Source organism: Ovis aries, chromosome 10, assembly GCF_016772045.2.
Source record: "Ovis aries strain OAR_USU_Benz2616 breed Rambouillet chromosome 10, ARS-UI_Ramb_v3.0, whole genome shotgun sequence".
Classification (NCBI taxonomy): Eukaryota; Metazoa; Chordata; class Mammalia; order Artiodactyla; family Bovidae; genus Ovis; species Ovis aries.
This window is the reverse complement of record NC_056063.1, coordinates 27,813,067-27,831,998: the sequence shown is the minus strand read 5'-3', so window position 1 is coordinate 27,831,998 and position 18,932 is coordinate 27,813,067. Positions and strand designations below refer to the sequence as shown.

Sequence of the window (18,932 nt, the reverse complement as noted above, 5' to 3'; positions counted from 1 at the left end):
AAAAAGTTGGCTTAAAACTCAACATTCATAAAACTAAGATCATGGCATCTGGTCCCATCACTTCATGGCAAATAGACAGGGAATCAGTGGAAACAGTGACAGACTTTATTTTTTGGGGCTCCAAAATCACTGCAGATGGTGACTACAACCATGAAATTTAAAGGTGCTTGCTCTTTGGAAGAAAAGTTATGACCAACCTAGACAGCTTATTAAAAAGCAGAGACATTATTTTGCCAACAAAAGTCCATCTAGTCAAAGCTATGGTTTTTCCAGTAGTCATGTACTGATGTGAGAGTTGGACTATAAAGAAAGCTGAACACCGAAGAATTGATGGTTTTGAACTGTGGTGTTGGAGAAGACTCTTGAGAGTCCCTTGGACAGCAAGGAGATCTAACCAGTCCATCCTAAAGGAAATCAGTCCTGAATAGTCATTGGAGGACTGATGCTAAAGCTGAAACTGCAATACTTTGGCTATCTGATGCAAAGAACTGACTCAGTGGGAAAGACCCTGATGCTGGGAAAGATTGAAGGCAGGAGGAGAAGGGGACGACAGAGGATGCGTTCAAGAGAGAGGATGGCATCACCAACTCAATGGATAAGAGTTTGAGTGAACTCCGGGAGTTGGTAATGGACAGGGAGGCAGTCCATGGGGTCACAAGGAATCGGACACAACTGAGCGACTGAACTGAACTGAACTGGGTTTCTAGAGAGACTTAAAGTGCTGATGCTTGAAAATGAGCAACTTATTAGAAGCAGAGTTTTTAGTGCAGAAGAATTTAAGAAAGTCAACAGTGCCGTCCACTCAGTCCGTGCTGTCACACTCCCATCCTACCTTTGCATTTACTGTTTTCCCCCACCCTTCTGTTTCAATTTGCAACACCTTCTCCCACTCCTTTCCACTTTCCTGCTTTATTTTTCTTCATAGCAATGGTCACCGTGTATTCTAACTTTTTATTTACTGCTTGTCTCCCCTTCTGCCCCACCAGGATCTAAATTCTGATTTTATATAGCCTGCTTTTTTCCTGCTCTATATTCATTGCTAAAAATAGTCCTTGGAAATAGTAGCTGCTCAGTAAATGTTAGGGAAGGAAGGTGTGAAGGAAGAAAGGAAAGGGAAGGAAAGGAGGGAAGGGAGAGTAGAGGAAGGAAGGGGAAAAGGGGCTTGGAAGGGAAAAGAACGTTAGGAAAGAAGAATGGAAGGGAAAAGGGAAGCCTAAGGCAATGGCAACCTACTCCAGTACTCTTGCCTGGAAGATCCCATGGATGGAGGAGCCTGGTAGGCTGCAGTCCATGGGGTCGCGAGGTCGGACATGGCTGAGTGACTTCACTTTCCCTTTTCACTTGCATGCATTGAAGAAGGAAATGGCAACCCACTCCAGAGTTCTTGCCTGGAGAATCCCAGGGACAGGGCAGCCTGGTGGGCTGCCATCTATGGGGTCGCACAGAGTCGGCCACGACTGAAGCAACTTAGCAGCAGATTCTAAAAAATATGTGAATTCCTGGCAAGCTTTTCAATACATTCAGGTAAACTTGTGGATGACTTACAGATTTATTTTTATTGGCTCACAAAAAAATTTTCATTTAAAAAAAAGCTGAAAAATTTCCATAGAATATCAGATTATGCACTTTTCTCAAACAATCAGGTCTGGTTAACTGGGCCTGTGTCCCATCCATGCCAGTCATCTAGATGTGGGGACATGGGCTAGAATGACTTAATAGGCCAGAGAATTTAGGGATGGAAGCTGATGTCTCTCCTGGATTTCCTAAATGGCTTGGAGCATTTCACTATGGATATGTAGCCCAGGAAGTCCTCAGAATAATTTAGGTTCTTATGGAAACCTGCATTTCCAAAGGTGTTTCAATGAGCAGATCCTGCCCAGGATTTTAAGTCCTGGTTCACTCAGACCAGAGATCCCTGGGGCTTACCTGAGAGGGGCAGGTGTGCCCAAACAAACCCTCTTCTGATCCTCTGTCCCAAGAATTTTCCCTGGAGAGCCTGAACCCTGCAGCCCTCTAGTGAGGATGTTGGTGTAGGTATGTTAAGACATGTTCACCCGCTGCAGTGGTGGTATCACAAAGCCTATTTAGCTCTAAAATATGCTCAATATATGATTCCACCCCCATGCATCTGTTCATTCATTCAATGAATTCATATTGCTCACCTACTAATGCCAGGCCGTGTACTAGGTATTGTGTATTCAAGTATTGAAGAAGATGCATGATCTCTGCCCTCACAGACCTCAGAGTATTACCAGGAAAGAAAAACAGGTAAATAATAAGTGATCGCATATTGCACAGGATGGTATCAAAACACAGCAGAGGCTCTGAAACTGTGGACTTAAAGTTCAACATGTAGAAAATATGCAGATGTTCAAAGCTTTTTCCTAAACTGCTTGGGGGTAAGTTCCAGGGAAAATTAAGTCATTTTAAAATTTATTCTTCTAGGATACTTACAACATATATAAGCTTTCTCTGGAGTCCTTAATTTATTTTGAAATTTTTAGATGTAAATGTCTAAAGGCCACTTTGTCTCACTTTACCTACACAAATATATGAAAATGTTTTTATCTAAGTAGCTGAGCCCACCCTTTTGCATAAATCTGATCAATCTGAACATTTTCTCCAACCTACCTAAATTATTGCTATTTTCATTACCAATACTACTTATACCAGTAAATCTATCTATTATCATTTCTAGTTATGATTTTATTCTATAAATTATGTTTTTATTTTATAGTGTACACAGTGGTAAATATTATTTATTGTGGTAAATATATAAAACATAAAATTTTAACCATTTTAAAATGTGCAGTCAAGTATATTCACATTTTTATGTAACCATCACCACCACCCAGAACATTTCATCATTCCAAGCTGAAAATCTATACCCTCTAAACAATAATTCCCCATTCCATTCTCCCCGAACCCCTGGTAATCACTGTTGTTTCTGTCTCTATGCATTTGTCTGTTCTAGGTAGCTTATATAAGTGAAATCATACAGCGTTTGTTCTTTTGTGATTGGTTTATTCTGCTTAGCATAATGTCTCTAAGTTTGGTCCATATTGTAGCATGTATCAGAATTTTATTCCTTCTTAAGATTGAATGGTATTTAGTTGTACATATATACCACATTTTGGTTATCCATTCATCAGCTGATGGACATTTGAATTGGCTATTGTGAATCATGCTGCTATAAACATAGGTGTACATATGCTTATTATGTTCACATAGTGCTCTTAATTTTTCAAAGTGCTTTTGTGTCTACAACTCATAAACTCTGTGGGAGATAGAGTAGTTAGTATTTTCCTCTTCTGGCAGATAAAAGTCCAAATTATTGAAAAATTAAGTCGCTTATTAATACAGGGATAGTTTCTGACTCAGCCTAGAGAATCTTTTTCTTAGCATACTTTTTATTATTCACTGCAGTAATCCCTTCACCAGCAGGGATGCAAAAGGAAAAATATCCTCATTGAGTTGCAATTGTAGGGCAGAACAAAAGTCTTCTTTTAGTTGGATATGGTAAGTGAAATCAGTAGGCCTGCAGTTTGGGGAAAAAATCAGTTTTAAAAATTTATCTTTCAAATATCATTGGCAGCTATTTTTTCTAGCAAAATGACTTTCTAGGCTAGCTAATCCAGACCTAGCCTTCTCTATTGCCCCTCAACTGCACCATTGCTCATAAAATTCAGATTTCCCATGTACTCGAACCTGGAAAGTATGTCTATAACCCAAATAAAATATCTAAATCCTGATTACTCATGGGCTTAAATCATACCTGATATAGTTTCACCTTCTGTTCTTGGATAACAATCTTCTTTAAATTCCAGAGATACCAATGCTCTGTTTGAACAGAGCTTTTGAGAAGTTGAGAGGTCCTCGAAAGACCTTTGAGGGAGGAAAGTAGAGGCTAGGTACACATGCGTGGCAGCCCACAGACTGTGTCCCTGATGCTGCCCTTCCCAGTGAGGGTCCCGCTGATCTGTGCTGGAGCAGTTTGTCTAAACTAAATTCATATGTTCCTTTATGTCAATAATATTAGGCCAGATTTAGTTTTTTTTGAAATAGTGCTGTTATGTGTGCTACTTCTTGTAGTTTCTATTGGTTTAAAAAGATATTTCCAACAGTTAAAACTGCTCAAAGTAACACTTGTGTTAATTTGATTGTATATAGACACACTATGGCATGTATAAAATTACATTAAAATTTGCTTTGTCTTGAAAATGTTGTGATTGAAAGACTACTGGAAACTCTGGCAAAAACTGTTTGAAATCATCAATACTCTTCTTAAACAAGCTTAGAATTCCAGTCAGTCTGTGGCTGGTCAAGGGAACAGGATACCCTTAATTTGCTCTGTGGCCCCCAGCAAATCAAACCAAGTACCTTCACTTTACAATCTTGTCCCCCTCCCCACCCCAACTTTATCTTAAGTTGAGAAGTCAAGTGTTTGTTTTATACCTCAACATGGTCCAGGATCAGGCTGTTCTCCATTGAGGATACAAAAAAAGAGGATGAAATGCCTATTCTTGGGGACTTTCCAATCCAGTTCAGTTGAGAAAAACCTCCCCCTCTTTACCAGATATGACTCCTAGGTTTGTAGCTGTTTTCTGAGGAAACAAAGAAATAGAAATCCACTGTGCTCTAGCCCTCTTGTAGTTAGTTGCCTCAGAAGAGATCACAAAGGGTTAAGATTAATGTTTAAAGCTCATACCCACTAATTTGAAAACAGCCACAACCCCATTACTTACATGGGTAAAGAGACATAAAATCTTCCTAGAGAGGAAATATAAAAAGCTGATGAAAATCTGAAAAAAAAAAAAAATTGGGGGTCTCGATGGCAGTAAACAATAATAATACAAATTAAAATGAGACACTGTTTTTTCCATATACTTCATAAGGTTTGGAGAATATTAAATTCACTGTTGGTGGGAGTGAGGTGAAGTGTTTATTCTCATTAACTGCTGATAGTAATTTGAATTAGAACTATATTTCTAGAAAATAATTTTCTAATATCACACAATACTGCTTTTAATTATAGAAATCTTAGAACTAGTCTCAGTAAGTGATCAAGATACTTTATGGACAGAAAATTGATAGCATTTAAAAAATAGAAAAGTTGTAAACAAACTAAATGTTTAGTTGCTTGGGTATAGATTATTACATTTTATGTACGAAAAAATGAATTATGATGCATCAAATATTCACATGAATCTTTTTATTATAAATTTTTAAAACATGGAGAAATATCTTTGTCATGTTTTAATTAACAGAGTAATTGTATTACAAAGAGTAATACAAATTATATATAGTTTGGGATCAATTATTTTGGAATAGTAGAAAAAGAACTACAGAGAAATAGATAAACTGTTAACATTGGTTATCTATATGGGAATGTTTATAAGTGATTTTTTTTTCTTTCATTTTTAACCTTTTATATATTACACAAGTATTCTATAGCAGTCAGAAAAAAATATGTAAAATAAGTGGTTAGAAAAAGAAAAAGAAAGTGGCCATGTGGATGGATATCCAGAACATGGTTCTAAGAATAGAGACTGTGAAAATATTGTTGACTTATTTATTCTTCCCATCTACTATCTGTCTGACTTTGGGGTAAATCACATAATTTATGAAGCATGTATTTTCTCATCTATAAAATATCATATTAAACCTCCTCCCAAGTTTGTTAGGAGAATCATTTGAAGTGACAAATATGAAAAATACTAAGATTTTTCAAGATTATAAAATACTAAGAAAAACCTAAAAGATGAATTGAGGTTGACCTTATGACATATTTCCATGTGGTGACCATCAAGTGTGAGGGTATAGGCTGTGGCCATACAACATAAAGAAACCACAAGGCTTAACTGAGGACAAATTCATAACCCACTAGGTGCCTATTCTAGGGCCTTTCTTTGTGTGGGTTACCACCCGTAGCATTGGTGATCTGGGAAAGTGGTGGTAAGGGACGGGGGATATAAAGCTTGGTTGGCAGTGCAGGCCAGGCCATGAAGGGCTTTAAAAGGCAGGCTGAAGACTTTATAGGTTTATCATCACTGGTTAGGATGGAGGCATATTAGGTGTTTCATCTGCTTTGGGCCTGGGTGTTACAGAGACACCTGGTTTGGGGATAATGGTGGCTCAGACAGTAAAGAATCTGTCTGCAATGAGGGAAACCCGAGTTGATACCTGGATTGGGAAGATCCCCTGGAGGAGGGCATGGCAACCCACTCCAGTATTCTTGCCTGGAGAATCCCATGGACAGAGGAGCCTAGCGGGCTACAGTCCATAGGGTCACAAAGTTGGACACGACTAAGCACAGCACAGCACAGCGCAGCATAAGAGTGGCCAATTTGCTGGATAGACTTAATGGTCAGGGGAGTGGAAGAAAGAGGCTGGCTAGGTCAGAGTTTTGGCAGTTCCTGAGATGATGTTCTCAACAAGAACTTGGTGGGAGGAAAAGAGTAAATGTCAGAGAGATTTCTCAAGGAGAGAACTTGCGACAGATGGAACACAGAGGGTAAAGAAGAAGAAAGACTCAAAGATATCACTGATATGTCTTCTCTGGGGGACAGGAAAAGGGCTGCATTCCTTATCAATCCTGCCTAAGAGACTGAATGTACAAGCCGACAATGGCTAGACCAAATGTAACAGCTGAGTTCCGAGGCCAGCCTCTGAGCAGTGAGCTCATCAGAGTCAGGACTTGGCAAGAGATGGTCAAATTCCCTATTCTATTTAATCCCTGCTTCCAACTCAAGAGTTAATTAGCCAAAAAAAAAAAGAAAAAAAAAAAAAAAAGAAAGAAATGCTCTCCTAACGAATCATGTGGGATGCTGCACTTCTAGCTAGCCCTCCTCCTGCTTTTGTCAGCAGTGTCCAGAAAGAGCACACCTTTTCTCACCTTCCCTTTTCCCACTATAGCAGGTGTCATGTTCCTCTCCCTTCAAGTCCCTGAAGTGCATGTGGTGGTGGCTGACTCCCTTGTTACTGTAAACTGGAAATAAGTCACCTCCGTTTGTTCTCATTTGGATGGCCTTTATTTGTTTCTGCTCTTCCATGTCTATCCTCAGTTCAGTCACTCTTCGCAGTAGTATTATCTGGCAGACAATTTGATGATTTGAGAGAAAGCATCACTAGGAATCACTTCTATTCCTCAAACTAATTCTGTGGCTTTGGACCATCTGTTGACCTGTTGAACACCCATTTCCTGAATCTGTAAAATGAAATGTGTCCATCACAAGGTGATGAAACTCTGTGTCCTGGTGTCCAGAAGACGTAGTCTGTCAAACTGTAGAGTAGAAGTCCAACAGATCCTTAACACATATATTTCCCTGCCTATAGTTTTCAGAAGGAGAAAGAGAGAAGGAAGAGGGAGGAAGGAGAGCAGAGGGGGAGGAAGGCAGATGGGCTCTCTCAGATCTGATCCAGTTTAAAGCTTCTCTAACAGGGAAATGAGAGGCCCATGGTTTCCAAACTCCCTTGAATAAGGAGAACAGTTTGCTTGCCTAAACCTGCCTCTACAGCACCTGTTCCTCCTCCAGTCTGAGCAGTGATGAAGTCTGACCTCACCGCTCTGAAGAGGGCCTGACAACCTGTTAACAGGAAGGGAAGTGCCCACGTGCAGCCTCTGCAGGAGGAATGAGAATTAGGCTGCACAGATGCCAGTGGGGACTGGTTTCTGTTCTGTCCTCACCCCTCCAGAGATGAAACATTTATTTAACCCTAGCAATTACATGTCCTTTCCAATTAGAACTCAGGACCTGGGAGGGGAAAATGTAGGCGTGCTGAAGAGGCACTAATTTTTCAACATCACATTCTATTCCACTTGGTACCTTTTTCACCACATGAAACTCTCCATGCAGGCTTTCTCGATTCTATGTATTCCTGCATCTACATATTTTCTTGATTCCATGTATTCCTGTGGTCCATTGTCACTCATCACACACATTATTCAATTGGTTTTCACAGTCATTGAGTCTTTGGTATCATAGTGAGAGAGAACAAATCAACATTTGGGGTTCAACATAAATAGTACATTTCTTCTGAGGTTTTCTTCTCTGAGGAAGCACAGAGCTACAGTGACTTTGAATTCGGTTAAAAGTTTGAGGCATTCACAGCTTGCTGCACGTGATGGACCTACTAATACTCTTTCTCACCTGGAGGAAATAAGTTGCTTATTTTGAATTTCAGTTATCAAATTTAAAAACTTTACTCCTCTCAACCAAAAGGATACAATGAGACAGTGTGGGAGAAACTGTTTATAGACTATGTTGTAAATGTCACAATGATGAGAGAACAGAAGGCCAGAGAGATGGAGTCCCTGTTACTAGGCCACCCTTTCAAGGTCAGGCACCAATCAGTGAAGCATCCAACAACATAACTCAGGTTCCTTGAAGGCAAGTCCCTGCTTCCTATTCAAGGTAATTCTTGATCATGTTTTAACCTGTGACTCATTGTACATAAAAATCAGAATAGGAGGAACACCTGAACCCTTTGACATCTTATGCAATTCATGATAATCTTCAAGAAAGCACCCCTGTGGCATTTTTCAGATTCTCAAGGTATATATGATTCCCCATGCCCACCCCCACAAAAGATAGAAAAAAAACATTAAGAACTCTTAATCTAATGCTATAAAACATGAAGGAGGATATCAAGTTAAGGACAAAAAATAAGAAAACAATCCATGGATACTGCTTGATTTTATCATGGTCAAGAAGTAATGGTTACTTTTGTACCTCTAAGTAAGTAATAAGAACATTCAAATTATTCCTTTTGACCAGCAGCTCAAGGGAAACGATGCTTTTTCCACCAGCTTCCTTCTCCCAGTTCCATTGTACTGCTTAATTTTAATGGAAAGACAATGCCTAATACGATCATTTCAGAATATGGATTAATTACTACCTAGGCTATTTTTTCTCTTGCAAGGGAAAGTGCTTGTTTATTTTGGCTTTCCCATGTTTCTCCCAATAATGAGGCTAAGTAATGTTGTTGAACTAGAGGCTGGCTGGCTTTCAGAAGCAGCCATTGAGAAAGGACTGATCTGAAATGAGAGAAGAGGGAACCATTAAGCTAAAAATGAAATGAATGCCAAGCCTTGACTCTCTCCAGGGTTCTCTTATGTGTCATAACTTATGCTTCATGAAGGTCCCAAGGGGGGAGGTCATAAGTCAATGTCACTTGGCTGGTTCAGTGCAGGCCACTGGACTCAATGTGTCAGTATACTCTGCCCCTGACCACAGGGGCCTGGGATAAACCAAGACATAAAATAACCTGACTTGCCCCTGAAGGAAGAGAAGCTGCGCTAAAATGAGACTTGGCCTTTTAGTAAAGTCTACACATCCCTTTGACCCCAGGACTTTTGGCAGAATTTCTGGGAATGGCATGCCACAGCTTCTTAATCTCTAAACAGCAGAAAATTTATACACCACCTCCATGGATCTCAGAAGAAATGGCCAACAATTCTCTGAATGCATGCTATTTAAACGTTACAGATATATGGTTCAGGACTCACTATACAGAATCATAGCATTTATGGGTAGCGTTATGGACGAATCTTAGATGCCATTTTAGTCTAGGAATTACAAGCTAGAGAGAAGACTCCTTGGCAATGTTAATTGAACACAGTGGTTACAAGCTGAGACACTTTGTATCCAGTTGCTTGGTTTGAATGCCAGTTCCACCTCTGCACTGCTCTACCTCAGTGCCAGCATGTGAAAACTAGAAATAATTCAGGTTTCTACATCATAGGGGGCTCTGAAGAGTAAATCAGGTAACAATATATTTAAAGTGTTTGCGGTATCTGTCAAACTAAGTACTATATAATGTTTGCTCATATTGTTGAAGAATTTCACACAGTGCTACATGACATTATTATACAGTTTTTAGTGCTTATTAACCACAAAAGAACCTACATGTACATGTATTTGAGAAGTGGTAAATCATGTATATGGGATACATCATCTATTCAGTTTACACAGCATATAGGGAATATTCTCGGACCAGTTTCAGCTACTAGAAGTAAATTCTCTTTCCCAGGGTATATACAGGGTTGGAATGGAGGCTAATTAAAAGCAACAACAATAGGAATTTAAAACTTTATTGAATGTTCCAGTTGCCATGCTAGGTGGCTTTCCAGGTGTGATTTTATTTCATTCACCTGACAGCCCTACCAGGTTAATACTATTATGATCTCTATTTTTCCCTGTGAGGAGACAGACTGATAACCCTTACATGCCTTTCCCAAAGCTGGCATGTTGCTGGGCCTAGCTCTAAATCTTAGGCCGTGCTATAAGTCACACTCAGTACTGACTTCTTTCCAGTGACTCTAGATTAACAGCAATGGAAATCATAGATTTCTGAGAATCACTTGCAGACCTGGGATAAAGACTCAGCCTTGAGCCAATAATCAACAGATGCAGATGGGTAAACAGGAGCACAGACACAGAAAAGCAACCCTTGTAGAAACAAATGGAAAGGAGCGCAGAAGTCTCTACCGTGTAAACACAGTCCTAGCAGTGGCACAGGGAAAGGAGGTCAGCTCATCAGTGGTTTCCCTCTTCTCCTGAATCTTCTGTCATTTCAGAGTGAATTCACGCATTTTCCAGCCTCTAATGCATTGGCTCGGCTGGTGTGTTCCACACCGTCTCCTGGATCTCAGATGGTCCTTGTCCTTTGAGACTTCGATAGCTTGTTCCACTGCATCTGAAATCTTTCCCCTGGTTGCTGACACAATGTGAAGACTATTTTCTTACCTGACCCTGTCCTACAGGGTCCTGACTGTCCAACCATATGTTGTTACAAAATTTAATCAATTATTCTTAATCTTCTAGAGACTTAAAGATTTCCCCTGCCCTTCTGGGCTAACTACTACCCTCCTCTCTATATTCACCCACAGATGCCTCAGTAACATTGAAATGAAAAGATCCTCCGGAATAGGAAGTCTTAAAGGCATCATATGAATTGACCAATAATTTGGACTGTAGGATTCAAGGGTAGTTCAAGGATGGAATGTATACTCACAAGCAATGGAAGTCACACAGATTGGGCTGTAACTAAAGGCTTGCACTATAGTTAGCGCAAGTCTCTGAATATAGCATGTCCCATGCATACTCCTCCATTATGTTTCTAACAGTGTCACCAAAGGCCAAGTTGCCTCGCCTACACTGTATAGAATTTATTACTATCAACCAAAATTACAAAGTTTTATTTCACAAGTACAAGTTCTTCCAACTGGTATTTGTACATTTACACTTACAAACCAAGTGAAGAATCTTATATTTATCATTGTTGTAAAGGTCTAGGAAGATTCAGATCATTATTCCAACATGTTAAGATCTGTTTGGATTTGATGATGTCAAAGCAATAATATATTAAGAAATTTGTTAAACATACACTTATCTAAAGTGAAAATATTAGGATAAGACCAATAACAGAGTTTTTTTTAATAAGCCAACACCAATCAGCTCCCCCTATCCCCAGTTGCTAAGAAGTATCTCTAAGTATGTTCATTCAACTAGTTATTAATCTTCTAATTGCATTAGCTCAGCTCATATTTCTTAATCTTGTCTCCAATAACATCATGAAAGAATTGCACAATGCCCCACTGAAGTTCATGTGGTAAGTAGTATTTTGTCTATTGCATTTCCTTGAACAATGCTTCCCACTAATTTGGCCAGATTTAATTTAGCTAAAAGCAATTTGACAAAAAACAATTTGGTCAAGAAGACAGTTTTGTCAAAACAATGATGTAGTTATAGTTAAAACAGAATAATGCCAATCGACGTTTTTTCAAAGTTGGTCATTTTTTTGAATACTCTGGACAGAATTGTGACCCATTTTGCACCTTATATATTTTTGTTCATATTTTGCCTTTTCTCAATAGTTTAATTTCTTAAATTTCTAGCTCATTTCCAGTTAGTTATTCCTATTAAGCCTTACTTATAATGCAGAATGAAACAATCTGACTATTCAGCAATTAATTAGAATGTAAATGTCTATCAACTGATGGATTATTTTTTTAAAATACACTAGGTTTCAAATGCCATATGGTAAGTAAAATATCATATGTTAGTCATTGGAAACACATAGTAAAGGCTATCATACTCTAATGTGAACTCATTGGTTAGCCCTATTTGAATATCATTATGTTAAACAATTTTTTTCTGGTTTGTATTTATAATTTTCCTATAATGAGCATGTACTTGCTTAAAAACTCTAAAATAATACATGAATCACAGTGATGGTCTATTGTTTAATTAGTTTATTAGCTTCAAATAATTAGCTCCTTTTGCTTGATACTTAGCTTTTCTTGAGCAATTCCTTAATTGTTCAAACTTTTTACAATAAAGACAGAGTAATTGTTTGAAGATAAAGGATATACATAGTGATATAAATAAAAAGTTCTGAAAAGTTAAATAATGTTTAACAGCTTTATAAAGCTGTCCTATGTTTTATCACCCATAATGAAACATATAATGATGGAAAATCTTCATTTTCAATTAATTTATTGTGTTGACCATTTTGCTTTAGATCAAATTACCTTTGGCTATCCGCTTTTACATGCTGCCTACCAAGCTAATAATACATTAGAGAAAAGAAATGTGACCATCAAGGTGATTTTTTTTTTCAGTAAATCTATTCTAATTCTAGGGATCCACAAGAGATTCTAGTATCTCTTTTAGTTGTTCCACAAACCACTCCTTTAATAAACCATTTTTGAATCTTGCCAGTTTGCGAAAATTAAGCAATATGTCTAAGTTCCTCTTGAAACTGTCTAAAGACAGCAACGGGGAGTAACCTCCTTCTTAAAATAAGTGCTGGCAAATGTGGCTAGGATGACATCCAGGCACTTTATTCCAAGCATTTGCTCAAGGAAACTGCTCAACTTCTCCACCATCTGGCATCTCTACAGAATCACATCAAAAATATGACATATATTTAATGTTCTCTCACCCTATAGGTATCCCGATGCTATTTTTCCCTTGACCCATCTTACTGTTACTACTGTGATTTTAAAAACCAGTGTGGTTCCCAGGGCCATGATTGCTGCTTGACCCTGTTCTTACCTCCTGGTCTACATTTACGACTGTCTGAGAGGGCAGGTGTATAGGAGTCACCAAAAGCTTCTGGAAATTGCCAGCCACATCTCCCTGAGCCCTGTCATGCTGCTACCGGTACCTAGGTGATAGGTTGCGCTTTCTATTATTTTGCCTAATACATAAAATTACATAGATAAAATATTTAAATTATCTTCCATCTTGTCTGTGAAAGGATACAGTCAGGTTATTAACTTTTAAGTCATAGTCCTCGCTTTCCTAGGGCTTTTAAAAAATAAATGGTCTAACCATATCTCTCAGGGTTTTTGTTTACCTAGGTTTGCATGCTGGGTAATCTCAGTAAAAACTTGTAGCATGATTGAAGGAATGTTCGTCACATGGGATGTGAAATTGTAGAAGATAAATTCAGCTGTTCCTTCAGCCTTCCATTCATTCAATAAAAAGTGAAAAAAATAACAAAAGGAAACTATTAGCTCTAGAGGCAAATGAGCTTCTTTAAATATGAATTCTGTAATGGTGGTGATTTCAGCAGGGTTTGGTTGTTTACAGTGACAGCGAATTCTTATTTTTAGTCTTATATTCTAGTGCTTTTGTCTACCTTTTGGGAACTTCCCCCAAACATTGCAATGCTGAGAAATCAGAGTCTGAATGCAGCTATGCGGAAAAGAATCAAGATTTTCAAAGATGAAAAACACAAGAGCTTCAGTGGATCAATAGAGGAGATGTCATCCTTAGATAAAGAGAGAAATCTTGAAAAAAAAAATTATGATCCCTTATTAGGCAGTTTTTCCTGAACTGACATAGACAATATATTTCACCTTTGTTCCTCCCACAACTCTTTTTTTTCCCCTCCTGCTTTTAATTTTACTAAAATAAGAAAAGGAATTCCTAAGAATGGCTGTGATATAGTGTCTAGTTAACAAAGCTAACACATTGCCTAAATATTTATTCTCACGTACAGGGTATTTGGATTGCAGATGTGCAGAAATATTGTCAGGTTAAAAATAACTCTTCCCACAAGGCGGTGGTGCACTGGAATGCTAATCCAAGCCCACTGCTTATCCTTGTGAGCCTTGCATCCTGGGTATCCTAGCTGTACAAAGTAAACAGCCCCAGCCTCATTTCCTTAGGAACCTCACCTTTTCTCTTGAGCCGTTTTTTTTTTTTTTTTTAATTGTGCCCAAACTAGCAAGAAACAGGGCAATGAGAGAAGGAGAAAAATCCTCAGAGAGCCATCCTCCGTTCTCCCACATTCTTTATTGTGTGCCTGGTGAGGGAATTTTCTTCTCTTCAGGCCAAAGGTAGCTTAGACATTCTAATCCTTAGAGTAAGTAAGTACTTTGCTTAAACAGTGTGCAGCTTATCAGTAATGTGGTTCAAAGGGTAGGCTCATGGAAATACCTGGGGCCAGGTTAGGCATCTTAATCCTGGAAGGGAGAAAAACTGGAAGGCAGACGGCGTCCAGGTCAGGTCCCACCTGTACTGCCACTTCAGACTTTAGGCAGGGTGCCCTTGCCCCTCTGGGGTTCACCTTCTCAGCCTGAAAACTGAAAGCAACTTGTATCCCAAGAATGTGCCCTGGAGGCAGTATAACAACACAGACCACAAGTCATGGGGAGAAAGACAATAATGAGCAAGAATCTAATTGATCTGTGTGGATGCAGGTTGGTGCTGTCCATGAAAAAGGCCCAAAAAGAGGTTTGGAAATCTCAGGGCAAGTTTAAGATACTGACAATTAACTTAGTCTTCATGGAAGTGCCAAAGGCAAACTAGGAGAGAAGAGGCACCTCAGCAAAGATTTAAGAGAAAAGAAGTAGCATGAATATAGGTATAGGTCTTCTCCTTTATGGCCTGCAGAGCACAGACCGAAGATTCAGCATCTTCTCTTCCCCTCCAACAGAGAGAGATTTTACAGTGATGCTCCCTTAGGTCATTTGGATACCTGAAAGCATCCAGTATTCCACTCTCGGAGTCTGAACTCGAATGAAAACATTAAAAGCACCTATAAATTTCTACAGAAAGATTGGGATTTTTGTTAACAGCATTAGACAAGTAACTGCTTTACATGCATACTGTCGAACTTGTTCAGCAGCACCTTTTGTCTGACAAGCCTCTGACTCTTAGTCTGCATTAGAGTAACTTCTAGCCTCCCAACTTCATTTGCCACAGTCACAAGGAACTGGCCTGCACACAGCAACACCTGATCCCAGCAGTTTCCACCTCTTGCAGAGCAGTGCCAACACCACTGTAACAGCAGGGTTTCACTAATTCTTCTCCCATGCTTAAATTAAACAGGCACCCAGTGACACTTAAGATACAGACCCGCAGGCCTGGACTGACATTCGGTTACAATTCCACTGGGATTTTCTCTCTACAGCACTAGTCCTGCATACAGCCCCATTTTCAAGTGGCAAAGAAAATTTGATCCCGTTTTAAAGGATACTGATTACACTGAGAGCAGCGAGAAAACCTGGCCTATCCTGGGAACGTTCACACAAGTTTAAAAGTATAACATATCAATGTGACTATTTCATTTTGGCAGAATTTTTTTAAAGCAGTGGGTTTGTGGGTTTTTTTTTTTTTTTTTTTTTTTGTCTTTTAAAATCAGAGCTGTATGTGCATGTTTGACAGTGAGCTGTTATTCTTAAAGGCAGCCCGAGCAGGCAGCATGTTAAAGTTTCACATTAAACAAAAAAGAGTTTTAAGAAATGTCCTCAAATTACATTCACAGTTTGAAAGTTCAAGAATTGTGGCTGAGCTCTGCTTACCTTACAGTTTCAGGTCCCAAGGGGTCTTTAAATTTAAAGCAGTACATCAACTGTGCAGGACTGATTTTCTTGCATGAAAGTCTAATCTGTCATAGCACCCAGCTCACCGGGAGGAGCCAGCCTCCTGTTCCCAAGCACCAATGAGAGAACCAAAGGAGCACATGTGGGAAGTGGCTTCCTTGAAAGCCTGTCACAGTCTACACAAGCTCTCTGTGACGGAGGTGCCAAATCAACCTTGGCTGGAAGCTCACAAAGCACCTCATTGTGAGTCCCGGACATCTCTCTAGGGAGAAGGAAAAGTTATTTAAAAAAAAAAAAAAGGCTATAGTCAATCTGAAGTTTTCATGCTTTTGTTGGAATGGGCCTGTCATTCATTAAAAATATAGAGGAGCTATTTTCTGTTAATCAGCTTCCTGCGGAACAAGGATAACTAATAATAATACATCTATATATTGAGATAAGAGGGGAAGCTTATCTTTTCGAATTCTGCTACTTACTGGTCCTGGCTGGTGTGAAGGAGGGCTCCATCTCATTACTTAGAAAAGGGTCTACTCCATACGAACTGACAGGATGGTTTATTGGAACAAAACTCACATTTATGATTATGAGTACAACAATAATGTTTGTTAGCTTGGACCCACCAAGCCCAAGGATAAAATGAAAATCTACCGTATCTCTGTTATAAAATCATCAGTGACACTGACATAATATTTCAACTGGACTCTCCCATCAAGTTAACTAGAAGCCGTTGTGAGAAGGAATCACACATCTTCTCATGGGACAAAGATGTACAAGGACCAGAAAAACATTTGCCTGTGATCTCCATAGACACCTGCTTTAATGTGTTACAGAAAAGCATTATTGAATGAGGGGAAAAAAATTCAAAATACTCAAACCTCTTTAAAATCCAAGTGCTAAAGTCTTGATCCATGACTACCCTTTTCTTGGAGTTTGATGTTCAGTCCTTCTGCCATCTTTGCTCAAACACTAGCCTGAAGCAGTTTATCACAGTGAGCAGGTAGCTATAAATAAGAGAAAAGCAGCACCATGAAGTGGAGTGAGGAGACCCATGGTTCTGTTTGTATCATCGACTCTAAGCCCAGGAAAATCTTGAGGTCTCTGTGGGTCTCATTTTTTTGTTTTGTTTGTTTGTTTTTTCCTGTACAGTGAGGGAGTTAAACTAGTCCAGAAATGGAAAAGAGAGTGCATGCAGTCTCTGAGTGCAGTTCACCGGGTAAGGGCTAAAGTGAGATGGAAACATGAGTCTGTATTTCAAGGGCAGCTATTCCTCCCAAAATAACTGAGCCCAATTGAAGTGTGCACTGAATTATGCTAAATCCACTAATTTTTAAAACGAAGCTTGATATTCAAATATTTTTAAAATGTGAAATCTAAGTTATTATATATGTGAGTAACTTACTCAAAATGTTTAAAAATACTGTGAATACCAAATAAAATCTATCTGCTGGTTAAATTTGCCCTTCAGGCTATCATTTTAAGATTTGGCAACTCAGTTCAGTTCAGTTCAATTCAGTTGCTCAGTCATGTCCGACTCTCCGCGACCCCATGAATTGCAGCACGCCAGGCCTCCCTGTCCATCATCAACTCCCGGAGTTCACCCAGACTCACGTCCATCGAGTCAGTGATACCATCCAACCATCTCATCCTCTGTCGTCCCCTTCTCCTCCTGCCCCCAATCCCTCCCAGCATCAGAGTCTTTTCCAATGAGTCCACTCTTCGCATGAGGTGGCCAAAGTATTGGAGTTTCAGCTTTAGCATCATTCCCTTCAAAGAAATCCCAGGGTTGATCTTCAGAATGGACTGGTTGGATCTCCTTGCAGTCCAAGGGACTCTCAAAGAGTCTTCTCCAACACCACAGTTTAAACACATCAATTCTTGGGCGCTCAGCTTTCTTCACAGTCCAAATCTCACATCCATACATGACTACTGGAAAAACCATAGCCTTGACTAAACGGACCTTAGTCGGCAGAGTAACGTCTCTGCTTTTGAATATGCTATCTAGGTTGGTCATAACTTTTCTTCCAAAGAGTAAGCGTCTTTAAATTTCATGGCTGCAATCACCATCTGCAGTGATTTAAGTAACATTAAATCTTATCCTACTGGAAAATAAATAATCCAGGGAAATTAGTCTCTAAAAGAAACTGTCTTTCAGCATGGTTAGTGGTCAAAGTAGGACTTAAAGAAAAAGCTGCCTAGTAATTTGGGGTGAAATTAGGGACCTTTGCTGCCCTGCTTTATGATGGTGACCACATGATCAATGACCTCGTGCATCCAGTTTTCCATGGAAGGGGCTGGAGTAGGACCTAAGGGATCATTAACACTCTAAGAATCTGATGAAGGAAAGGAGGTAGGAGAACCTACACAGGGGAGAAAAGAAAAGATTATTCCAGTAATATAAAAACCAACTGAAGGCAGGGCTACCAGTCTTATCTCAAGACTGAAATACCAGAATTAAAAGTTCCAATACGGTTCACAATAAGGAGCTAAATTCAGAAATTGAGAGGAAGAGAGGATTTCTTGACTTGCTGAATAAAAGAGATGTTGGGCGATTGAGTGGGGTGGAGATGTGTGCAAAGCAAAGTTGACTGAATAAGCCTTTCCTACATCAAAAGGCAAAGTTAACATTGAGATTACTGTCTGAGGACCCTGAGGCATCTGAGCAATGCCGTCCTTTGTGAGCCACTGGATGAGCTCTAACTGGGTGGAGAAGGCCACATTATGAATGCTGACTCATCCTTGTGAGGGAGAGGGTGCTGACTCAGCAAGGACCCAGGCGAAAGTCCTGAAAACATGCTCAGTTAACATTTGTCCTGGCTGATGGACCCTGGCCCAGAGACTAGACCAAAGACCAAGACAGGGAAGTGGTGGTTTAGTCTCTAAGTCATGTCTGACTCTTGCAATCCCATGGACTCCTCTGTCCATGGAATTCTCTAGACAAGAATACTGGAGTGGGTTGCCATTTCCTTCTCCAAGGGATCTTCTGGACCCAGGAATCCAACCCAGGTCTCTTGCATTGCAGGCAGATTCTTTACCAACTGAGCTACCAGGGAAGTCTAATCCTTCAAGACTCAGCTCTAATCTCAATCATTTT

At 39.5% G+C, this 18,932-nt stretch overlaps 1 protein-coding gene across 3 annotated transcripts in view; it reads right to left on the bottom strand.

Annotated features, from left to right (window-relative positions):
- Positions 1 to 18,932, bottom strand: part of STARD13 (StAR related lipid transfer domain containing 13) — a 573,794-nt gene that overhangs the window by 487,799 nt on the left and 67,063 nt on the right. For 2 of the 3 annotated variants that reach the window (XM_060394453.1, XM_042254792.2), the window contains exon 1: positions 15,821 to 15,908. The exons of the other annotated variant lie outside the window; for it this stretch is intronic. The gene's annotated coding sequence lies outside the window, so the exon portion shown is untranslated. Of the gene's footprint in view, positions 1 to 15,820; positions 15,909 to 18,932 lie in introns of those variants that run through there. 3 annotated transcript variants of the gene reach the window in all.